At 47.7% G+C, this 22716-nt stretch overlaps 2 protein-coding genes and 1 long non-coding RNA gene across 8 annotated transcripts in view; 2 read left to right on the forward strand and 1 right to left on the reverse strand.

Annotated features, from left to right (window-relative positions):
- The window catches only part of LOC140418206 (uncharacterized), a 387895-nt gene that overhangs the window by 358211 nt on the left and 6968 nt on the right, over positions 1–22716 (forward strand). For 2 of the 6 annotated variants that reach the window (XR_011944823.1, XR_011944822.1), the window contains exons 1-3: positions 18506–18543; positions 19947–20030; positions 20504–20757. The exons of 1 other annotated variant lie outside the window; for it this stretch is intronic. The gene's annotated coding sequence lies outside the window, so the exon portion shown is untranslated. Of the gene's footprint in view, positions 1–18505; positions 18544–19946; positions 20031–20503; positions 21751–22716 lie in introns of those variants that run through there. 3 more of the 6 variants (XR_011944825.1, XR_011944829.1, XR_011944824.1) reach the window with 2 other exon arrangements.
- LOC140418211 (uncharacterized) overlaps positions 1–22716 on the reverse strand; it is a 280919-nt gene that overhangs the window by 38256 nt on the left and 219947 nt on the right. The window lies entirely within an intron of this gene.
- On the forward strand, positions 3632–9409 carry LOC140418203 (uncharacterized). The gene is made up of 2 exons (XR_011944821.1): positions 3632–3862; positions 8384–9409. It is a non-coding gene; the product is annotated as an uncharacterized lncRNA (long non-coding RNA).

A 22716-nucleotide genomic window follows, 5' to 3' on the forward strand; every position in this document is an offset into this window, starting at 1 on the left:
AGGACAGTTGGTAGGATTTCGCAAGCACATGTAATGTAACATGAATCCAGGGTCCCAGTTGAGGCCGGACTCATGTATGTTGTGCTTGGCTATCAGTTTCTGTTCGGCCATTCTGTGTTGTTGCGCGTCCTGAAGGCCGAACGCTTACCCGAAGATCAGAGGCTGAATGCCCTTGACTGCTGAAGTGTTCCCCGACTGGAAGGGAACATTCCTGCCTGGCGATTGTTGCACAATGTCCATTCATTCGTGTTGCAGCATCTGCATGGCCTCGCCAATGTACCACGCCTCAGGACATCCTTTGCTGCAGCGTATGAAGTACATAATGTTGGCCAAGTCGCACCATTACACGTGTTGGTGATACCCATGTTGATGATCTGGCACGTCTTGCAGAGGTTACCATGGCAGGGTTGTGTGGTGTCATGATAGCTATTCTGAATGCTGGGTAGTTTGCTGCAATCAATGGTCTGTTTGAGGTTGCGCGGTTATTTAGAGGCAAGCAGTGTTGATGACCTTGGCAAGATGTTCGTTTTCATCGATGACGTGTTGAAGGCTGCGAAGAAGATGTCGTAGTTTCTCCGCTCCGGGGAATTCATCAGGTGAATGAGGCACCGGGAGTTTTTCCACAGACCCCAAGAGGCCTACAGCGAACCCAATGAGACAACCAATGAATCGGAACAGCAGACCGAGAGATCTGTGGGACTGGAAGATCCAGCCAGCAGGAAGGACTGGAAAACCTCACCCATTAAAACAATCCGATCAGCTGATTCTACAGCTCCTCTTCCACTAAACCACTCAGTAAAACTGCCTCGAAGACCTTTCTTCCAAATTCTGAACTCACATCTTTCTCCTCGTTTCCTGCTGTCTCCCATCATGCTTTCTCAGCGCTCATCTTGTCTGTGAAACTTACCCTTTGCTCCTTTGACCCAATTCTCACGAAACTGTTTAACATCGAACTTCCACAATCATATAATTTACAGTGCAGAACAGGTCATTCGGCACATCAAGGCTGCACTGGCCCTTGGAAAGAGCACCCTTCTCAAGCTGACACCTCCACCCTATGCCCATAACCCAATAACCCCATTTAACCCTTTTGGACACAAAGAGCAATTTAGCATGGCCACTCCACCAAACCTGCACATCTTTGGACTGGGGGAAAACCGAGCACCCGAAGTAAACCCACGCAGACACGAGGAGGATGTGCAGACTCCGCACAGACAGTGACCCAAGCGGGAATCGAACCTGGGACAGTGGAGCTGTGAAACAACTGTGCTAACCACTGTGCTACTGTGCAGCTCCTGATTTATTGGATTCAAGTTCAAATACAAGCCACGATGAAGCATCTGCCTTGGTGGGGTTTGAACCTGCATTCTCAGAGAATTGTGCTGGGTCTCAGGATTACTCATCTAGTGACAATACCATTACATCATCACCTCCCCAGTCAAGCACTTTGCAGAGCTCGTCCGGCATATGAAGCCGGGACCTCTCCAATTTTGGAAACCCCCTCAGCGAAAATCATACCCCACGGTTTCAACGGTATCTCCATGGAGTTAGTGTCTTTGTCCGTTTCCTCTTTGACAATCAAGTGAAGCTTGGTCCTCACACAGAACATGTGTCTGGTTTCTCCCCTTAGTGAATAGTGTTTTTTTCAGGCTGTAACTGGTTAAAGCTCTTTCCACAGTCAGTTCACTGGAACACACTCACTCGGGTGTGTGTGTGTCACGGTGCTTTTCCAGTCACACTGATGTTTTAAATATTTTCCCACAAACAGAACAAACATTTTTCTTTCCACATTTATAGTCAGGATATTCAGGTCCTGATCAATCGAGTGACACTGTCGGATCTTAATGTGATATTTTGTTTGTGTTTCCTGTCTGAAAATCTTCTCCTAATGCCCTGGAAAAGGAGTTTGCAAAGCCACACTATCAGTACAGGATAGAAATTCAGAACAGACAATTCCAGTTTCTGGGGAACATTTTGTTTCTCTCTTCTGTCCCCAAAGCTGTAAATTCCCATCCCACACACTCTCCTCCCTGGGCTGAAATCCAAATAAAGTATTCGATCATTATTTCTGTATCCTTTTACCAAAGTTATATAATTAGAGGTAAGAATATGCTTTATAAGTCACTTCATTCATGACTTGTGACAGACATTAATCTGAATCACCCTGACTGAGCAATTAGAATAACAGAGGTGAACCTTGTGTCTAGAACTGACTGTGTGGAGTTTTGATGAGCAATCGCGAAGGTCGTTCCTCGAAATCTTCCAGGGTTTCCTTTGTTCTTCCTCTCCCTCTCGAACTAAGTTATACCGGATATCAGACTTAGGGCCCATTCTGGTTCTCTTCCTGCTGACTAAATAACTTCAATCAAATATGGAGAAGACTGAATCCACTGTTTGGTCCCTGTTCCAATCTCCATTCCTGACATACCAACTCTATTCCTCTCCCTGGCAACAGTCTGAGACTTAGCCAGTCTCTTTGTAAACTTGATTTCATACTTGATCCAATATGAGCTTCTGACCTCATAGAATTTAGTGCAGAAGGTGGCCATTCGGCCCATCGAGTCTTCACCGGCCCTTGGAAAGAGCTCCCTAGCTCAGCCCACACCTCGACCTATCCCCGTAACCCCCCCTAACCTTTTTACATACTAAGGCAATTTACCATCGTCACCTCACGATTTGACAATCCCATTACACACCTGGCTGCTCTCCCACATTCTACCTCTGGAAACTTAAAGCAATCCAAAAGTCTGCTACCCATGTCTTAATTCACAGCCAGTTCCTTTCCCCTATGATCCCTGTGCTCCGAGACTTGCATTCGCTCCCATTCAATTCTCACCCTTGTTTTCAAATCCCTCCATGGCCTCGTCTCTCCCTGTGTCTGTCATCTCCTCCAGCTCCACAACCCCCTGAGATATCTGCACAGCTCTGATCCTGGGCTCTTGCACACCCCCGATTCCAATAACTCCGCCATGGTTTTAAGTTCCCTCGGCCCCAAGCACTGAATTCCCTCCCTAAATCTCCCCGTCTCCACCTCACTCACCTCCTTTCAGACTCTTTAAAACTCGCCTCTTTGACTAAGTTTTTGGTCACCTGTCCTGATATCTCCTTTTGTGTCTGGGTGTCTCACTTTGTTTTATAATGTTCCTGTGAAGTTGACTGGGATGATTTATGATGTTAAAGGTGTTATATAAATAGAAGTTGTTGTTGTTGACTGTAACCCTGACCTCCTGTTTTACAATATCCCATTGGTTTCACAACAAACTCTATCTCTGATGTTTTGCCCCCTGCGGGTTTGCAGCCTCGATAAAGACGGCGGCCGTTAACTCCGGCCTGTCACCGGGAGCAGGCCGCAGCTCGATGCAAACACGGGCCCGGAAACTTCTCATTGGGGTTTGGAGCCTCCTCTGGGTCTCAGTGAATCCTCCGGGCCGAGTCTTGCATCGGCACTGCGCATGCTCCAGCGCACAATGCCCTGGGAATGATTGACGACAGCTTTCGTCCAATAGGAAAAGAGGGTCATGCCTGGGTGCCCGGGCGGGGCGGCGGTTCCTCCAACCAATCGGAGTGAATGAAGGGCGGGGCTGAGCCCGGTCTCCCACGTGACTACGAGCATGCGCAGTGCCGATGATAGCTCAGGATTCAGGTGGTCGGGTGGAAATCTTTCGCCGGTCAGATCCCGCTCGGTGACTCATGAGGGAGGAATGGGGCCGGCGGATGGGTCGGGAGGCTTCATAAACACTCCGTGTCGGCCCCAAACCCCGAATACGAAGCTCGGGTGCAGCAGTTGAACCGGCGAAAGCTGCTCGGGCTTTTCCCCGAGACAGGCCCGGGTGGACGAAGTGTGCGGCGGAGCGCATGCGTAGTGAGTGGGAGCCCCGGGTTTTGCTCGGAGGGAGTGAGCTCAGATTTACCGGAGTGATATCTGTACCCGCCGGGGTTAAATTACAAAACTAGATTACACAAAAGAGTCAGAGACATGATGACACAGAGAATAGCATTCGGCCCATTGAGTCCATGCTAGCTCTCTGGGGCAATCCAGTCAGTGCCATTCTCCTGCTCGATCCCTGTATGCTCACAGATTTATTTCCCTCAAATGTCTATCCAATTTCCTTTTGAAATCAAATGATTTATGTGTCTATTTTCAAACTCCCTCAGCAAGTATCAGGTCATTGCCGCTTGCTGTGTAAAAACATATCTCATATCACCTCATATCTCCTGTACCTTTTACATACAAACTCGGAACAGGCCACTCGGCCCCTCGAGCCTGCTCAGCATTCAATAAGATTGCGGCTGATCTCATTTGAACCTCAACTCCACATTCCTGCCTACCCCGATAACCTTTCACCCCTTTGCTCATCAAGAATCTATCCAGCTCTGCCTTAAAAATATTCAAGGACTCTGCTTCCGCTGCCTTTTAAGGACGTGATTTCCAAAGTCTTACAACCCTCGAGAATAAAAAGTCCTCATCTCCATCTGAAATGGGTGACTCCTTATTTTGAAACAGTGAAGCCCTCATTCTCGATTCTCCCACAAGAGGAAACATCCTCTCCACATCCAACTTGTCAACCCTCAGGATCTGATACAATACAATCCAGGTTTTACCCAAAACTTTAAATCTGTGTCCCAAGTGCTTCTTCGATCAGTAAATGGAAACAGAGTTTCTTTGTCCACCTGATGGAAATCTGGCATAATCTTGTGTACCTGAATCAAATCTGCCCTCAACCTCCTTTGCTGGAACCATTCTGGTAAATTTCCTCTGCACCTTCTCCAAGAACCTTCACATTCTTCCTGAAGAGTGGTGACCAGAGCTTTATAAAGATTAATAGAATAGAATTAGTACCATAGAATTCCTTCAGTGCAAAAGTGGGCCATTCGGCCCATCGGGTCTGCTCTCATTCTCTGAAAGGTCACCCTGCCTAGGCCCACACCCCCACCCTGTTCCTGTAACCCCATAGGTCCACCTAATCTGCACATCCCTGGACACTAACGAGCAATTTATCTAGACCAATCCACCTAACTTGCCCTTTGGACTGATGATGTGGAGATGCCGGCGTTGGACTGGGGTGAGCACAGTACGAAGTCTTACAACACCAGGTTAAAGTCCAACAGGTTTGTTTCGATGTCACTAGCTTTCGGAGCGCTGCTCCTTCCTCAGGTGAATGAAGAGGTCTGTTCCAGAAACACATATATAGAAAAATTCAAAGATGCCAAACGATGCTTGGAATGCGAGCATTAGCAGGTGATTAAATCTTTACAGATCCAGAGATGGGGTAACCCCAGGTTAAAGAGGTGTGAATTGTACCAAGCCAGGACAGTTGGTAGGATTTCGCAGGCCAGATGGTGGGGGATGAATGTAATGCGACATGAATCCCAGGTCCCGGTTGAGGCCGCACTCATGTGTGCGGAACTTGGCTATAAGTTTCTGCTCGGCGATTCTGCGTTGTCGCGGGTCCTGAAGGCCGCCTTGGAGAACGCTTACCCGGAGATCAGAGGCTGAATGCCCTTGACTGCTGAAGTGTTCCCCGACTGGAAGGGAACATTCCTGCCTGGTGATTGTTGCGCGATGTCCGTTCATTCGTTGTCGCTGCGTCTGCATGGTCTCGCCAATGTACCACGCTTCGGGACATCCTTTCCTGCAGCGTATGAGGTAGACAACGTTGGCCGAGTTGCACGAGTATGTACCGCGTACCTGGTGGGTGGTGTTCTCACGTGTAATAGAGGTATCCATGTCGATGATCTGGCACGTCTTGCAGAGATTGCCATGACAGGGTTGTGTGATGTCGAGGTCACTGTTCTGAAGACTGGGTAGTTTGCTGCAAACAATGGTTCGTTTGAGGTTGCGCGGCTGTTTGAAGGCAAGTAGTGGGGGTGTGGGGATGACCTTGGCAAGATGTTCATCGTCATCAATGACGTGTTGAAGGCTGTGAAGAAGATGACGTAGTTCCTCCGCTCCGGGGAAGTACTGGACGACGAAGGGTATTCTGTCGGATGTGTCCCATGTTTGTCTTCTGAGGAGGTCGGTCCGGTTTTTCGCTGTGGCGCGTTGGAACTGTCGATCGATGAGTCGAGTGCCATATCCCGTTCGTACGAGGGCATCTTTCAACGTCTGTAGATGTCTGTTACGCTCCTCCTCGTCTGAGCAGATCCTGTGTATACGGAGTGCTTGTCCATAGGGGATGGCTTCTTTAATGTGTTTAGGGTGGAAGCTGGAGAAGTGGAGCATCATGAGGTTATCCGTGGGTTTGCGGTAAAGCGAAGTGCTGAGGTGACCATCCTTGATGGAGACAAGTGTGTCCAAGAATGCAACTGATTTTGGAGAGTAGTCCATGGTGAGTCTGATGGTTGGATGGAACTTATTAATGTCATCGTGTAGTCGTTTCAGTGATTCTTCGCCGTGGGTCCAAAGGAAAAAAATGTCATCGATGTATCTGGTGTATAACATCGGTTGAAGGTCCTGTGCGGTGAGTAGGTCCTGTTCAAACTTGTGCATGAAGATGTTGACGTATTGGGGTGCGAATTTGGTCCCCATGGCTGTTCCGTGCGTCTGGATGAAGAACTTGTTGTCGAAGGTGAAGACGTTGTGATCCAGAATGAAGCGGATGAGTTGCAGAATTGCGTCTGGAGATTGGCAGTTGTCGGTGTTGAGTACTGAGGCTGTTGCAGCAATGCCGTCGTCATGGGGGATGCTGGTGTAGAGTGCCGAGACGTCCATTGTGACGAGGAATGTACCTGGTTCAACTGGTCCATGGGTGCTGAGTTTCTGTAGGAAGTCCGTCGTGTCGCGACAGAAGCTGGGTGTACCTTGTACGATGGGTTTCAAGATGCCCTCGATGTAGCCAGAGAGGTTCTCACACAGGGTCCCATTGCCTGAAACGATAGGGCGGCCTGGTGTGTTGGCCTTATGTATTTTCGGGAGGCAGTAGAGATCTCCAATGCGGGGAGTACGTGGGATGAGAGCACGTAGGGTACTCTGAAGATCTGGATCCAAGGTCTTGATCAGTCTGTTAAGTTGGCGGATGTGTTCCTTGGTCGGATCTGCGGGTAACAGTCTGTAGTGTTCTTGGTTGTTCCGTTGTCGGTATACTTCTTTGCAGTAGTCCGTTCTGTTCAGTACGACAGTGGCCCCCCCTTTTGTCTGCTGGTTTGATGACGATGCTGCGGTTGGTCTTGAGAGCGCGGATGGCATTGCGTTATGCTTGGGTGACGTTCGGGGCTGTCTTGTGAATGCGACTGATGAATCTGGCATTGACGCGACTCCTGACGGCTTGAGCAGACATGTCGAGTCTAAGGCAGCGGCCTTCCGGAGGGGTCCAATTCGACTCTTTCTTCTTCGGTTGCCACACCGCAGATCTCTCGGTCTGCTGTTCCGGTTCATTGGTAGTCTGCTTGGGTTCGCTGTTGGCCTCTTGGGGTCTGTGGAAGAATTCCCGGAGCCTCATTCGCCTGATGAATTCCTCCGTGTCTGCCGCGAGACTGATGGGGTCCATTTTGGTGGTGGTGCAGAAATTAAGCCCACTGCTGAGGACTTCGATTTCATCTGGTTGAAGGGTGTAGTCTGACAAGTTGACAATAGATTTCCCTGTATTGTTTTCTACTGTGACACCGGGGGTGGCTTGGTTGCTGCCGGTGGTAATGCCAAGTTTCTCAAGCTTTCTGTTCTTGGTATGCATATAGGTGGCATAGTATTGTCTCATCTGTTTGGCGGTGTTCCGCAGCTGGTCTGCTGCATCCTGAGCGCAAGTTGAGAATATGGCCTCTATCTTGGTTTCCAGGTTGCGTCGTCTGCTGTAGAGCTGGCGGACGAGGCGGTTGAGGAGTGTGAGAGAGGTGCGACGGCAGAGTCTCTCAGCGAAGTCTGTGTTGTAGGTCGACTTGAGTGGGTTTGTGATCTGTAGCCCTTTCGGGATCTTGTCTGCTTTCTTGCATCTTGCAACAGTCTTGCAACAGTCTTTGGACTGTTGGAGGAAACCTGGGCATCGGGTGGGAACCCACACAGACATGGGGAGAAAGTGCAAACTCCACACAGACCGTCACCAAGGCCGGAATTGAACCCGGGTCCCCGGCACTGTGAGACAGCAGTGCTAATCACTGTGTCACCAGAAGCATAGTTTCAGGATCAGTATTTCTATTTATGAAACTCAAGGTCGAATATACTTTGCCAACTACTCTCTTAATATGTCTTGTAGATATATAAAATCCCTCTTCACCTCTTTCTCTCGCCTCCCAAAGAGGTCAATTGGGTTTTATAACAATCCTGCCATTTTCATGGTCACTTTTTCCCAGAGCCGGCCCCACAAGTGACCAGATTCATTCAGCTCAATTTCAAATCTGCCTTTGTGTTTTTGTGGGTTCTCTCACTCCCTATTTTCTGTTTTTAAATCAGTTTCACAGGGTGTTCGAAGGGGACGCTTCAAAGTCCGGAAACTCAAACCAAACATCACATCAGGATCTGACAAGAGTCCTCTATTTATCATATCCTGAATATCAGCGGATTTCGAACATGGAAGGAAAAAGCATCATTCACAGTGGGGAGAAACCGTTCTTGATTTGTGTGTGTGGACGAGGATTCGCTCTGTCATCAGGCCTCACAAGCCACAAATGCAGTCACACCGAGGCGAAACCGTGGAAATGTCCGGACTGTGGGAAAGGATTCACTGTCCCATCCAAGCTGGAAACACATCAATGCAGTCACACTGGAGAGAGACCATTCACCTGCTCAGAGTATGGGGAGGGATTCACTCAGTCATCCACTTTTTCCACAGACCAGCGAGTTTACACTGGGGAGAGGCCATTCACCTGCTCAGAGTGGGAAGAGATTTACTTTTTCAGTCCACCTGCTGAGTCACCAGCGAATTCACACTGATGAGAGACCGTTTCATTGTCCAGACTGCGGAAAGTGCTATAAACGTTCTGGGGAACTGATTCGCCATCAACGTGTTCACACTGACGAGAGACCGTTCAGGTGCTCTCACTGCGGGACTGGGTTCAGGCAATCATCTGACCTCACTGTACATCAGCGAAGTCACACTGGGGAGGCACCATTTGCCTGCTCCCAGTGTGGGAAGGGATTCACGCGATCATCTAACCTGCAGAGGCACCAGCGAATTCACACTGGAGAGAGGCCATTCACCTGCTCCAAGTGTGGGAAGCGATTCACGCAATCATCTGACCTGCAGAGGCACCAGCGAATTCACACAGGAGAGAGGCCATTCACCTGCTCCAAGTGTGGGAATGTATTCACCACTTCATCCCATCTCCTGAGACACCAACAAGGCCACAAGTAACTGCAGTGATTGGATTTTGCTGTTCCTCACATTCAGGACTGAACCATGTTCATTTGGGTCTTTGCTCATTTACAGGGGCTAATATTCTGGTAAGAAGTCAAATAAATTAATTTGTGTTAAACGTGCAGTGTTGCAACATTTTAATATCTCTGACACAAGTTAGTTCCTTCTGAAGTACTCTCGCTCTTCCCTGTCTCTTCCATCCTCACCGCCAACAAGAAGTGTGAGGAGCTTTTGGAGCTTCTTTGTGAATGAGATTGAGTAAATCCGATCAGCCACCTCTGCTGCTTCCCTCCCTTCCACGAGCCCACCGGACCAAACTGTCTCTAAATTTCATCCTTTCCCGAGCCCTGAACCCACATCTTTCTCCAGTTTCTCTCCCATCTCCCCTCATGCCCTCTCAGAGCTCATCTTGTCCATGAGACCAGCTCCTGCTCCATCGACCCTATTCCCACTGAGCTACTGATCAGCCAACTGTCCATGGATATTGTCAACATTTCTCTCTCTTCAGGTACTGAGCCTCTGTCCTTCAAATCTGCCGTCATCACCCCCTCCTCAATAAAACAAATCCTTGACCCTGCCATCCTGACAAATTACTGTCCCATCCCTCTCCTCTCCAAACTATTTGATCATGTTGTCACCTCCCAAATCCTTGCCCATCTTCCCCAGAACTCCCATGTTTGAATCCCTTCAATCAGGTTTCTGCCTGTCACAGTAGTGAAATACAGGAGACAAACCAAATCTTTCTCAGAGAGAAGACAGACAATCCGGGAGCTTGGATGCAAGGGTGGCACGGTAGCACAGTGGGTAGCACTGTTGCTTCACAACGCCAGGGTCCTGGGGTTGATTCCCAGCTTGGGTCACTGTCTGTGTGGAGTCTGCACGTTTTCCCCGTGTCTGCGTGGGTTTCTTCCGGGTGCTCCGGTTTCCTCCCACAGTCCAAAGATGTGCAGGTTAGGTGGATTGACTATGCTGTATTGCCCTTTGTGTCCAGAAATGTTCGGTGGGGTTACTGGGTTACGGGGATAAGGTGGAGATGTGGGCTGAAGTAGGATGCTCTTTCGAAGGGCTGGTACAGACCTGATGGGCCGAATGGCCTCCTTCTGCACTGTAAATTCTCTGATTCTATGAGGTGAGATTATCCTTTCTGAGCTCCAGCCAGGTGATGTTAAACACTCGGGCGGGAAAGGCAAAAATCTACAATGTGTTTAAAACAGCTGATTTATTTCACCAATATCGAGAATGTTAACTCCAGTCCCTTACAGAGGTTATTATTTCAATCTAAACTCCTTGGTCATTGATCTCTCTAGTCATAGAATTAGAATCATACATTATTGAATTTACAATGCAGAAGGAGACCATTCGGCCCATCGAGTCTGCACCAGCCCTTAACCCCACTTAAGCCCACACCTCCACCTGTTCCCACAACCCAGTAACCCCACCTAACCTTTTTGGACACGGGCAATTTAGCATGGCCAATCCACCTAACCTGCACATCTAATCATCGCCCCTTGACATTCACTGGCATTACAATTGCTGAATACCCCGCAATCAACATCCTGGGGGTGCTATTGATCAGAAACTGAACTGGACAAACCACATTAATACTACCAGGCTACCAGGGCAGGTCAAAGGCTAGGAATCCTAAGGCGAGTAACTCACCTCCTGCAAACTTCATCTTTAACCTCTAGATTTGATTAATGGACCACGAACTGTAATTCTATGAACGATGATCAGATTGATTTCAGTTTTGTGATAACCAATGAATCGTCTCACTTTATAATTGATGAATGCAGTGACCAGGATGTGCTCTCCACAGGACTGGGATGCCCTGTCATGCCTTTATTTATTCAGTTATTAATTGACTGAAGCAACAATAAACTTCAGGTTAAAATAAATAAAACAGTTATATTCCAGGTCTCGTCCAAGAAAGGATTCTTGGCTGCCTGATCGATCTATCCAGCTACCTGTGGATAGGCACTCCAATGCCTCCCTGTTGCTCTCCAGTTCTTAGTCTCATCGTATTTATAGTTCATTCCCTTGTCTTGTTTTCACTCTGAAATTCATTATCTCTCACCGTTTGTGGCACAGTGGTTAACACTGATACTTCAAAGCGCCAGGGTCCCAGGATCGATTCCCAGCTTGGATGTAATGCAAAACAAGGCCAGCAGCGCAGGTTCAATTTCCGTACCAGCTTACCCCAACAGGCAACGGAATGTGGCGACTTGGGGCTTTTCACAGTAACTTCATACTTGTGACAATAAAAGATTATTATTATGCCTGTGCGGAGTCTACACGTTCTCTCCGTGTCTGCCTGGATTTCCTCCAGGTACTCCGGTTTCCTCCCTCAAGACCTGAAAGAAGTGCTTGTTAGGTGAATCGGACATTCTGAATTCTCCCTCTGTGTACCTGAAAAAGCGCTGCAGTTTAAAAAAGATTGAATTCCATTTGCAATTGTTTTGCCCATCTGACCAGTCCACTGATATCTTCCTGCAGTCCATGGCTTTCTCCCGCAATGTCAACCATACGTAGAATTGTTGCCTCATCTGCAAATTTCATAATCATTAATATGTACCAGAGAACTGTGGAACCCCACTGGAAACAGGCGTCCTGACATCATTCAGTCCTGGATGTGATTCACAGCAGCAATAACAGCAGAATCCATCCCCTGCTGTCGCCTGTGAACTTGCTGATGTCTCAGCAGGTTGTTTGACTGAGCGAATCCCCTCCCACACACACAGCAGGTGTACGGCCTCTCCCCACTGTGAACCATGTGTCAGCAGATTCCATTTACTTTTAAATCCCTTCTCGCAATCAGAGCATTTGAAAGGTCTCTGATCAGTGTGAGTAAGTTGGTGTGTAGTCAGGTGGGATGACTGAGTGAACTTCTTGTCACACACGGGGCAAGTGTATGGTCTCTGTCCAGTGTGAACCCACTGGTGTATCAGAAGGTCGGATAAATCAATGAATTCCTGCCCCCACACACGGCAGGAGAACGGTCTCTCCCCAGTGTGAACTCGATGGTGTCTCAGAAGGTGGGCTAACCGAGTGAATCCCTTCCCACACGGAGCAGTGAACAGCCTCTCCCCAGTGTGAGTGTGTTGGTGTTTCAGAAGATCCCTTTCACATTTAAATGTTTTCTCACATTCAGAACAATTAAAAGGTCTCTTATCAGTGTGAACAAATTACTCTGACTTGAGGTTCGATGCACAAGTGTATCTCTTCCCACACACGGAGCAGGTGAACGGCCTCTCCTCAGTGTGAGTGTGTTGATGTATCAATAAATAATTTTTACTTTTAAAGGTCTTCTCACATTCAGAACAAGGAAACAGTCTCTGATCAGTGTGAACATATTGTGTCCAGAGGCTCGATGACTGAGTGAATCCTTTCCCACACACGGAGCAGGTGAATGGCCTCTCTCCAGTGTGAGTGTGTTGATGTAACAGTAAATTATTTCTGCTTTTAAAGTTCTTTTCACAGTCAGCACATTTAAATGGTCTCTGGTCAAAGTGGACCTGATGGTGAGTTCGGAGCTTTGATAAAGTATTAAATCCCGTACCAGCCTCCCTGAACAGGCGCCGGAATGTGGCGACCCGGGGCTTTTCACAGTAACTTCATTTGAAGCCTACTTGTGACAAGCGATTTTCATTTTTCAAATCCCTTCCCACATTCCAGACAGGTGAAAGGCATCTCACCACTGTGAACATGCTGGTGTGTGATGAGGTGTGATAACTGAGTGAATCCCTTCCCACACATGGAGCAAGTGAATGGCGTTTCCCCGGTGTGAATGCATTGATGAGTTTCCAATTTAGACGGGTTATTGAATCCCATCCCACAGTCCCCACATTTCCACGGTTTCACCATGGTTATCAGGTGTAGGTGAGATGCAGATTTGAGGTCACTATCAGATCAGCCATGATGTTATCAAATGGTGCAACAGTCTCACAGGGATGAATGTCCAATTGCTGCTTCATGATTTCTATTGTGCAAATGTCCTTTTGTCTCTTCAGCTTGGATTCAGTTTGTTGTGGGCAAATTCTCCACTTCTATCCCCTAGTAAAAGTAGTTTACAAAAGTCCTCAATGTCAATCCAGGATAGAAATTCTGAAAGAGACAATTCTAGTTTCTCAGGAACAATTTTTCCTCACATGTTCCCCCAAAGCTGTAAATCCCTGTCCCACACAGTCTCCCTCCTCCCTGGGCTGAAATCCAAACCCATCTCAGCATCTACACCATTTCTTTCCTGCACTCCCAGTTTTGTCCCACCGTCTCCTGTGCCTGAGTTCAGTTCTCCAGCTCCTGCCTGCAGTCTGACAATAAAATCAATGGGCCTTATTGGGGTTTGGGGCCTCCAAGGGGTGTTTGTGCATCGTCCCCACCCACCTGCCAGGGTTTCCTTCCTTGCCAGAGATCAGAGTCCTCATTGATTTGAGTGCAAAGTGGAAGCTCTTATTTATTATCCCCATCCTCTGATATGAACCATCCTCCAGTGTCTGAAGCAGGATGGTGCCCGTTAACCTGGGCCTGTTCCCGGGAGGGAGAAGCTCCGCAGCTGCAAACCAGGGAGTTGACAATGATTGTGAAGGGTTTGCTCCAGTTCCCAATGCCCGGGGACTGATTGACGGCAGATTTGGACCAATAGGGAAATGGGGTGGGGCTGAAGGAACGAAGGAGAGCGGCTGGCCCTCCACCGAACCAGAGTGAATGGGAGGTGGGGCTCTCGCTCCGTACGCATGCGCCTGCGTCACGCTTCGTCCACCCGAGCCTGTGGGGAAAAGCCCGAGCAGCTTCCGCCGGTTCAGCTGCTGTATCAGAGCTTCGATTTCAGGGTTTGGGGACCTGCACGGGGTTTTTATGAAGCCGCCTGACACATCCGCCGGCTCTATCCCTCCCTCACGACTTACCCGGCGGTATCAGATCGACTGAGAATTTCCAAACAACCGCCTCAACCGGAGCTACTCCAGGCACTGCGCATGCTCCAGCTCGCCATGCCCGGGGAGTGATTGACGGCAGATCCGGGCCAATTGGAATAAGGGGCAGTACTGGAGGACCGAGCGGGAGCAGCTGGTCCTCCAACTAATCGGAGTGAATGAGGGGCAGGGCTGAGTGCGGATCTCCCTCATTGGCTGAAACTCTGCATCATTTTGAAAGCTGATTTGTCTCAACTCCAGGAGAAAACTGGACCTTTCTGTTTGTGGCTTTAAACAGATTATTCATGTTGTTCCAGGAAAGTGGGCCTGTGGAATATCAGGTTGGACACAGCGCACCGTCAGCCTGCGGTTTCACGCTGGGTAAAGAATTTGCAAACAAGGCAAGAGAATAAACAATTAATGGTAGGACCCTAGAGGATCAGAGGGACCTTGGTGGGCATATCCATCGGTCCCTGAAGACAGGAGGCTAGATAGATAGGGTGATTAAAAAGTAATATGGAGGGCAGCACTGCAGTCTCACGGGCATAGATTTCAGGTAATGGCAGGAGGTTTATAAGAGATGCGAAGAAAAACGTTTTCACCCAAAGGGTGGTGGGAATCTGGAACTCACTGCCTGAAAGTGTGGTAGAGACGGGAACCTTCACAACATTTAAGAAGTATTTAGGTGAGCATTTGAAATGCCATTGCATGGAAGGCTACGGACTGAGCGCTGGAAAATGGGATTAGAGTAAATAGGTGCTTGATAGCTGGTGGAGACACGATGGGTTAAAGCGCCTCTTTCACTCTCTGACTCTAATCGTACCATTCAAATCACTCAATAGAATTCTCAGGAACCACATTGGAGAGGAAGGTTGCTTACACCTAATGATAAGCAGCACTCGCACAAGCAGCAAGTCATATAACTTTGGTCAGACAAGATTTTCCCATTTGAAATCCATTTGACTATTCATTGTTATGTTTATCTTTTCCAGATTTAAAAAATTCCCTCCTTTACTCAGGATTTGATTATTTACCAATGTGAAGCTAATTGTTTCATAATTTCCTGGGCATGTTCTGTCCACCATTTTAAATATAGGAATTACATTACTGAGCTGCCAGTCTTTTAGAACTGATCCTTTTTAATGAATTATTAAATATGCGCAGTAATGTCTCTCCCTGCGAATCTTTTAAAATACGTGGATGTAATCCATTTGGATCAGGGGTTTTATCCCCTTTGAGTTTGATTAGTGTAATCAATAATCACCTCATCATTCAATGTCCTGTTGACCTGTTCTATCTTCCTGGGAAACAATGATGCAAAGTAATGATTTAATATTTCTGATATTTCTATATCGTTCCTAGAGGTATTATCCTGCCTGAACCTTAATGCTCCCTAATGCTTCACAGCGGCAGGGTCCCAGGTTCGATTCACGGCTTAGGTCACTGTCTGTGCGGAGTCTGCACGTTCTCCCTGTGTCTCTGTGGGTTTCCTCCGGGTGCTCCGGTTTCCTCCCACAAGTCCCGAAAGACGTGCTGTTAGGCAATTTGGACATTATGAATTCTCCCTCAGTGTACCCGAACAGGCGCCAAAATGTGGTGATGAGGGGCATTTCACAGTAACTTCATTGCAGTGTTAATGTAAGCCTCTATGTGACAATAAAGATTATTATTATTTACTTTCCTCCTAACATTAACTGGCTGGAGTTTAATCTTCAAGATATATGTTGGTTTTTGTGTTGGTAGGGTCCCTTTTTAAAAGCCATCATCTGTGATATTATCCTTCGATTTAAGAACTCCCAAAGAAACTGGTGAACAATAAAATTATGAATTTTACTTCAGTCCTAAATTGTTTTTGTAAAAAACTCTGCAATTCCTCTGATTAACATCTCCAATTAGAAAATGCTGATCAATCCTTACTAACTGACACATTCTTCACAGTGACACCTCCATTACGAAAGTAAATTATCAAAGAAAATATAACAGGTCAATATTTTACAAGAAAATCAATAAAATAATAATAAGAATCTTTATTGTCATAATTAGGCATACATTAACACTGCAATGAAGTTACTGTGAAAATCCCCTAATCGCCACACTCCGGCGCCTGTTCAGGTGAATGTTCAATTCACCTAACAAGCACGTCTTTCGGGGAGAACGTACAGACTGCACAGGCAGTGACCCAAGCGGGAATCGAACCCGGGACCGTGGTGCTGTGAAGCAACAGTGCTAACCACTGTGCTGCCATTCTGCCCTAATGATGCTGTTTGATGCGCACATTGTCACGATAGTGACCGATTGGCAGCAACCTCTTTCCAGTCATTACAATCAGTGCTTATTACATAAGTGGATAATGAACAGGAGTGGAGTAAATTCAGAGACAGGCAAGGCAGCACCCAGTTATTAGCCTTGACCAGAACATCAACTTTTTCAGCATTGTTTCTCCAGAGTTATCGAAGCTCTCGAATGTCTCGCAGGAAGGAATCGCGGGTTTAGGTGCTGATGGATATCCTGGTGCATCCTCAGCCACCAATAGTAATTATATATAAAATCAAGGATTTGAAATACGTGAAGGTAGGAGGTATGATCAATAAGTTTGCAGATGGAAAATTGTTGGTGCAGCAACTAGCGAGGATAAAAGCCTTAAATCACGGGATGATACAGATGGGCTGGTCATATGGGGTCAGAACTGTTGCAAATGGAATTTAACCAGGAAGTGTGGTAGCCCTTGCACAAAGACAGTACAGATATGATAGAACATAGAAAAATACAGCACAGAACAGGCCCTTCGGCCCACGATGTTGTGCCAAACCTTTGTCCTAGATTAATCATAGATTATCATAGAATTTACAGTGCAGAAGGAGGCCATTCGGCCCATCGAGTCTGCACCGGCTCTTGGAAAGAGCACCCTACCCAAGGACAACACTTACACCCTATCCCCATAACCCAGTAACTCCACCCAACACTAAGGTCAATTTTGGACACTAAGGGCAATTTATCATGGCCAATCCATCCAACATGCACATCTTTGGACTGGGCGGAAACCGGAGCACCCGGAGGAAACCCACGCACACACGGGGAGAATGTGCAGACTCCGCACAGAAAGTGACCCAAGCCGGAATCGAACCTGGGATCCTGGAGCTGTGAAGCAATTGTCCTATCCACAATGCTACCGCGCAGCCCTTAAGAATAAATTAATCTACACAATTTCATTCTACCGTAATCCATGTACCTATCCAATAACTGCTTGAAGGTCCCTAATTTTGCCGACTCAACTACTTCCACAGACAGTGCATTCCATGCCCCCACTACTCTCTGGGTAAAGAACCTACCTCTGACATCCCCCCTATATCTTCCACCATTCACCTTAAATTTATGTCCCCTTGTAATGGTTTGTTCCACCCGGGGGAAAATTCTCTGACTGTCTACTCTATCTATTCGCCTGATCATCTTATAAACCCTTATCAAGTCACCCCTCATCCTTCTCCGTTCCAATGAGAAAAGACCTAGCACCCTCAACCTTTCCTCGTAAGACCTACTCTCCATTCCAGGCAACATCCTGGTAAGTCTCCTTTGCACCTTTTCCAAAGCTTCCACATCCTTCCTAAAATGAGGCGACCAGAACTGTACACTGCTCCAAATGTTGCTGTACCAAGGTTTTGTGCAGCTGCATCATCACTTCACGGCTCTTAAATTCAATCCCCCTGTTAATGAGCGCTAGCACACCATAGGCCTTCTTCACAGCTATATCCACTTGAGTGGCAACTTTCAAAGATGTATGAACATAGACCCCAAGATCTCTCTGCTCCTCCACATTGCCAAGAATCCTACCATCAACCCTGTATTCCGCATTTATATTTGTCCTTCCAAAATGGACAACCTCACACTTTGTTCCGAGTGACTTCCATCTGTGCTGGATCATTCTAGAAAACACTGAACATTCAGTATGACGAGCAAGAGGGAAGATGCAGGAATTACTGATTCTGGAAGTGAACCCAGCAAGAGTTTGCATCTTCTGGGGAGGAGAGAGGAAGGACCCATTGGGGAAAAAAACACCTTGAAGTTCTGCATTATTCCACAGGAGAGCAGCATTTGATCAATTTGAGAAATGGAGAATAGCAGAATACCCATTGACAATAAATTGTTTGATTATTTTCGCAATTGGTGACCAAGTTATTTTGTATTAACTGTTTCAATGGTGCGGCTATTACCCAACATTCCCCGCGTCTGTGAATGTGCCCTATTCATTCCACGGAGCCCAGTGCGCAGATGCAATGTTGGGTTATGTCTGGAGCATGCGCAGTGTCACTTTGCTAGGAGGTCTGCGAGTGCGGGAGCGGCTGTTTCGGGCGGTGAGGCATGGAGCCGGGAGTCGGGGTGGGGAGGGAGTGAAGGCTTCATAAACACCCTCTGCTTGTCACAAGCCCGGAAAAAGACCCTGCAAATCCCGCGTTTGCAGCTGCAGAGTTTTTATCCGGTATCAGGCCCAGTTCCACGGCCGCCATCTTTGTTTAGCGGCGCGGCTGAGGGGCCATCTTGATGACGTAACAGAGATGGTGCTTCAGGATCCCGGTGACCAGAAGAGAAAATCATTGTCTCGATGATTGACAGCCCCCCCCCCCCCCGCCACCCCCCCCGAGCGCGGGGAGGTGCTACTGGCATGTGTGGCAATCGGAAGAACAGAAGAACATCAGAATTAGCAGCAGGAGTAGGCCATTCGGCCTATTGACACTGCTCTGCCATTCAATAAACGCTGATCCGAATGTGCCATTAATTACATTTTCCTGTCTGCCCCCAAAACTTGACTCCCCAGTAGATAAAAAAAAGACAAACTCAGGTTTGAGTATATTCAGTGACCCAGCGCCACTGCTCTCTGTGAAAGAGAATTCCACAAACTCAGCTTTGACAAAGAGTCATCCAGACTCAAAACGTTAGCTCCCTTTTCTCTCCACAGATGCTGTCAGACCTGCTGAGATTGTCCAGTATTTTCTGTTTTTGTTTCAGATTCCAGCATCCGCAGTAATTTGCTTTTATCCACAGACTGATGACCCTCTGAGGGAAGACATTTTTCCTTATCTCAGTATCAAATTGGAGAATTCTTATCTTTAAACTGTCCCCCTTAGTTCTTGAATCCCCATTTGGGAAAATATTCTTTCATCAAAACCCCTCAGAATCTTAGATGTTTCAATAAGATCACCTCTCATTCTTCTAAACTCCATCGGGTACAGACCAAACAGGCTCAATCTTGCTCCATAAAACAAACTCTCCCATCCCAGGAATCAGACTAGTGAAACTTCACTGAACTGCCTCCAAATCAAGTAAAACCCTCATTAAATAATCCTGGGACATGAGCACAGCTGTCTCACGGCACCGAGGTCCCAGGTTCGATCCTGGCTCTGAGTCACTGCCCGTGTGGAGTTTGCACATTCTCCCCGTGTTTGCATGGGTTTCACCCCCACAACCCAAAGATGTGCAGGGTAGGTGGATTGACCATGCTAAACTGTCCCTTAATTGGAAAAAATGAATTGGGTACTCTGAATTTAAAAAAAAAAAATAATCCTGGGACTGGCAACTAGGGGAGAGAATGTTTGGAACTTCTATCCTGGACTCGAAGAGTGATGGATTTTGGAAAGTCCTTTTACCGGGGGTTAGGAGAGGATTTACACCCAGCAAATTCAAACCAAGATAAATGTTTGTCTGATCTTAATTTCTAACCTCGACTAACATTTCTGACCATTGTAATTTCCTTTTACAGCTGCTTCCAAAGCTTCTGATATCTTTCCAGCCAAAGGTTGCAGCAGGAGATTGTGAACTTGAAAACACCAAAATTGTGACAGAGGTGAGTATTATTATTATTATTTTTTATGATAAATTTAGGGTACCCAATTATTTGTTTCCAATTAAGGGGCAATTTAGCATGGCCAATCTGAAGCTGGCACTCCCAGTGCAGACTTTGGTGTTATGAGGTTGTTGCCGTGGTGGAGAGTGGCTGTTGCTGCTGTCTCCCTCTCCCACTCCCTCTCCCTCTCTCTCCCTCTCTCTCTCTATTGCTGCTGCTGTTGCTCAGTTTTCTGCCTGTGTCCAGTGCTGGTTGCTGCCTGGAGGAAGGAGAGGGGAGAGAAGGACGGAGCGAGGAGAGAAGGACAACAACAAGGAGGTAACTTCAAAAACAAGATGGGAGTAAAGCCCTTTGGACTGCTTGTTTGCTGGGCCTCTCCCGGGTTGAGTGCCCGGCCCAGTCTTCCCAACTGATAACATCTGCCTTCAGCAAGGACAAAATCCTCCTTATTCTAACCAGTGTGCTTGTTCCAGGGCAGAGGGATCGAGTGGGCAGTGTGTTTGCTGAGCCCCCTCCTGGACTGAAGACCCCACACACCAGCAGGGAGGAGGTGGATTCTATTGGGTGGTCGTTCCAGGGTTGCAGCACGGACTGTGTTTTTGCTGAGTCCTACTTGGGCCGAAGACCTCGTGAACCAGCGCCACTTACCTCCTTGTGAACCTGCTCTGGGCCTGGCGAAGCGCGTCATTTGTAGTTCCAGGCAGCTGGCGACCGAGGGGGTCATCCGGTCAGACTATTTACTCCTTTTCCGCGGCTACATTCGCAGCTGGGTGCCCTAGAAAGGGAGCATGCGGTGTCCATGGGCACCATCAAAGCCTGCCATGCCCGGTGGGCACCGCAGGGTTTGGGGTGCTTTATTGACCCCTTTCAATGCACTCTCATTTGACGTTTTTAAGTTTCTGCTGGTCTTTGTTACGTTCGGGCAGTGCCCCTAACGGGAGCGGCCCTTTTTGCTTTGTCCCTAAGTTTGTTTCCTTTGTTCTATTTTGTTGGTGGATCTCAAAAGAGTGGCCAATCCACCTGGCCTGCACATCTTTGGGTTGTGGGGGTGAGACCCACGGAGACAGGGGGAGAATGTGCAAACTCCACACGGCAGTGACCCAGGGCCAGGATTGAACTTGGGTCCTCAGCACCGTGAGGCAGCAGTACTAAGCACTGCCACCGTGCCACCCTTTGTCATGATGTTTCCATTCCTATTTTATCACACACCTCCCAGTGACACTCATTGTAACACATAAACTTCAAAATATCATTGCTACCTTGCATCTTGCCCTCCTATTATTGTCTGATGATAACAGTAACAGAGTAACACACACCAAAATTGGAATATCAGATAGGTTGTTGTCTAATAAATAATAGTAACAGAGTAACACACACCAAAATTGGAATATCAGATAGGTTGTTGTCTAATAAATAATAGTAACAGAGTAACACACACCAAAATTGGAATATCAGATAGGTTGTTGTCTAATAATAATAGTAACAGAGTAACACACATCAGATTTGGAATAACAGGCAGGGTATTGTCTAATCATGACAGAGTTACGGGGGTGGCTCGGTAGTTAGCACTGTTGCCTCAAGCACCAGGTACCTGGGTTTGATTCTGACCTTGGGTCACTGTCTGTGTGGAGTTTGCACATTCTTCCCGTGGCTGCGTAGATTTCCTCCCACAGTCCAAAGATGTGCAGGTTAGGTGGATTGGCTGTGCTAAATTGTCACTGGGTGGGGTTACAGGGTTAGGGTGGGGGATTGGTCACAGTAGGATGCTCTTTCAGAGGGTCAGTGCAGACTCGATGCGCCAAATGGCCTCCTTCAGCACTGTAGGGAATCTGTGATTCTACACTGGATCCAATGATGTGTTCACTCACACACTGCAGCCTGACTTATTGGAACAGACACTATGTTTGTTCCTCTCAAAGTGAGTGAATCCTTTGCTGTTTATCCTCTGGGCCCCATCTCCACTATTATTGTCTGATTGTCCCACTGAGACTCTCACTTATTATTGGACAATCATCGAGTCAGCCTGAGCCTGTGGCCGCTTTCATCATTTCACCGCTTTCTGTAACCGTCACAATAGCCCGACATCAGCCGATTCGTAAGCCCACTTGCTACTGGTGCCTGATACAGCAACCGTACCCAATCAGTGAAGCCCTGACCAAACCCGAGCCTTCCGAACTCCTCCCACAAATAATTCCACTCCACCCGACAAAAGGCCTTCTCCCTCTGAGGGCATCATGATAACGTTTAAGAGCCTTCTAACATTAGCCGTGAGTTCCTAGCCCTTTCCAAATCCCGTCTGGTCTTCCCCTACCACCCCCGGGACACAGTCCTCTATCCTTGTGGCCAATATCTTAGCCAGCAGTTTGGCATCCAATTCAATAGGGTGATTGGTCTGTATGACCCGCATTGCTCAGGGTCCTTCTCCCGTTTCAGAATCAATGAGATCGAGGCCTGCGACATTGTTGGAGGAAGGACCCTTGCCTCATTAAATGCCCTCACCAGCAGTGGGCCCAATATCTCCGAGAACTTCTTGTAGAATTCCACCGGGTAGCCGTCCGGCTCCGGGGCCTTGCCCAACTGCATGACCTCCAGCCCCTCCATTATTTCCTCAATTTCAATTGGGGCTCCCAGCCCTTCCACCAGTTCTTCCTCCACCCTCGGGAACCTCAACTGGCCCAAGAACTGC

Source organism: Scyliorhinus torazame, chromosome 5, assembly GCF_047496885.1.
Source record: "Scyliorhinus torazame isolate Kashiwa2021f chromosome 5, sScyTor2.1, whole genome shotgun sequence".
Taxonomy (NCBI): Eukaryota; Metazoa; Chordata; class Chondrichthyes; order Carcharhiniformes; family Scyliorhinidae; genus Scyliorhinus; species Scyliorhinus torazame.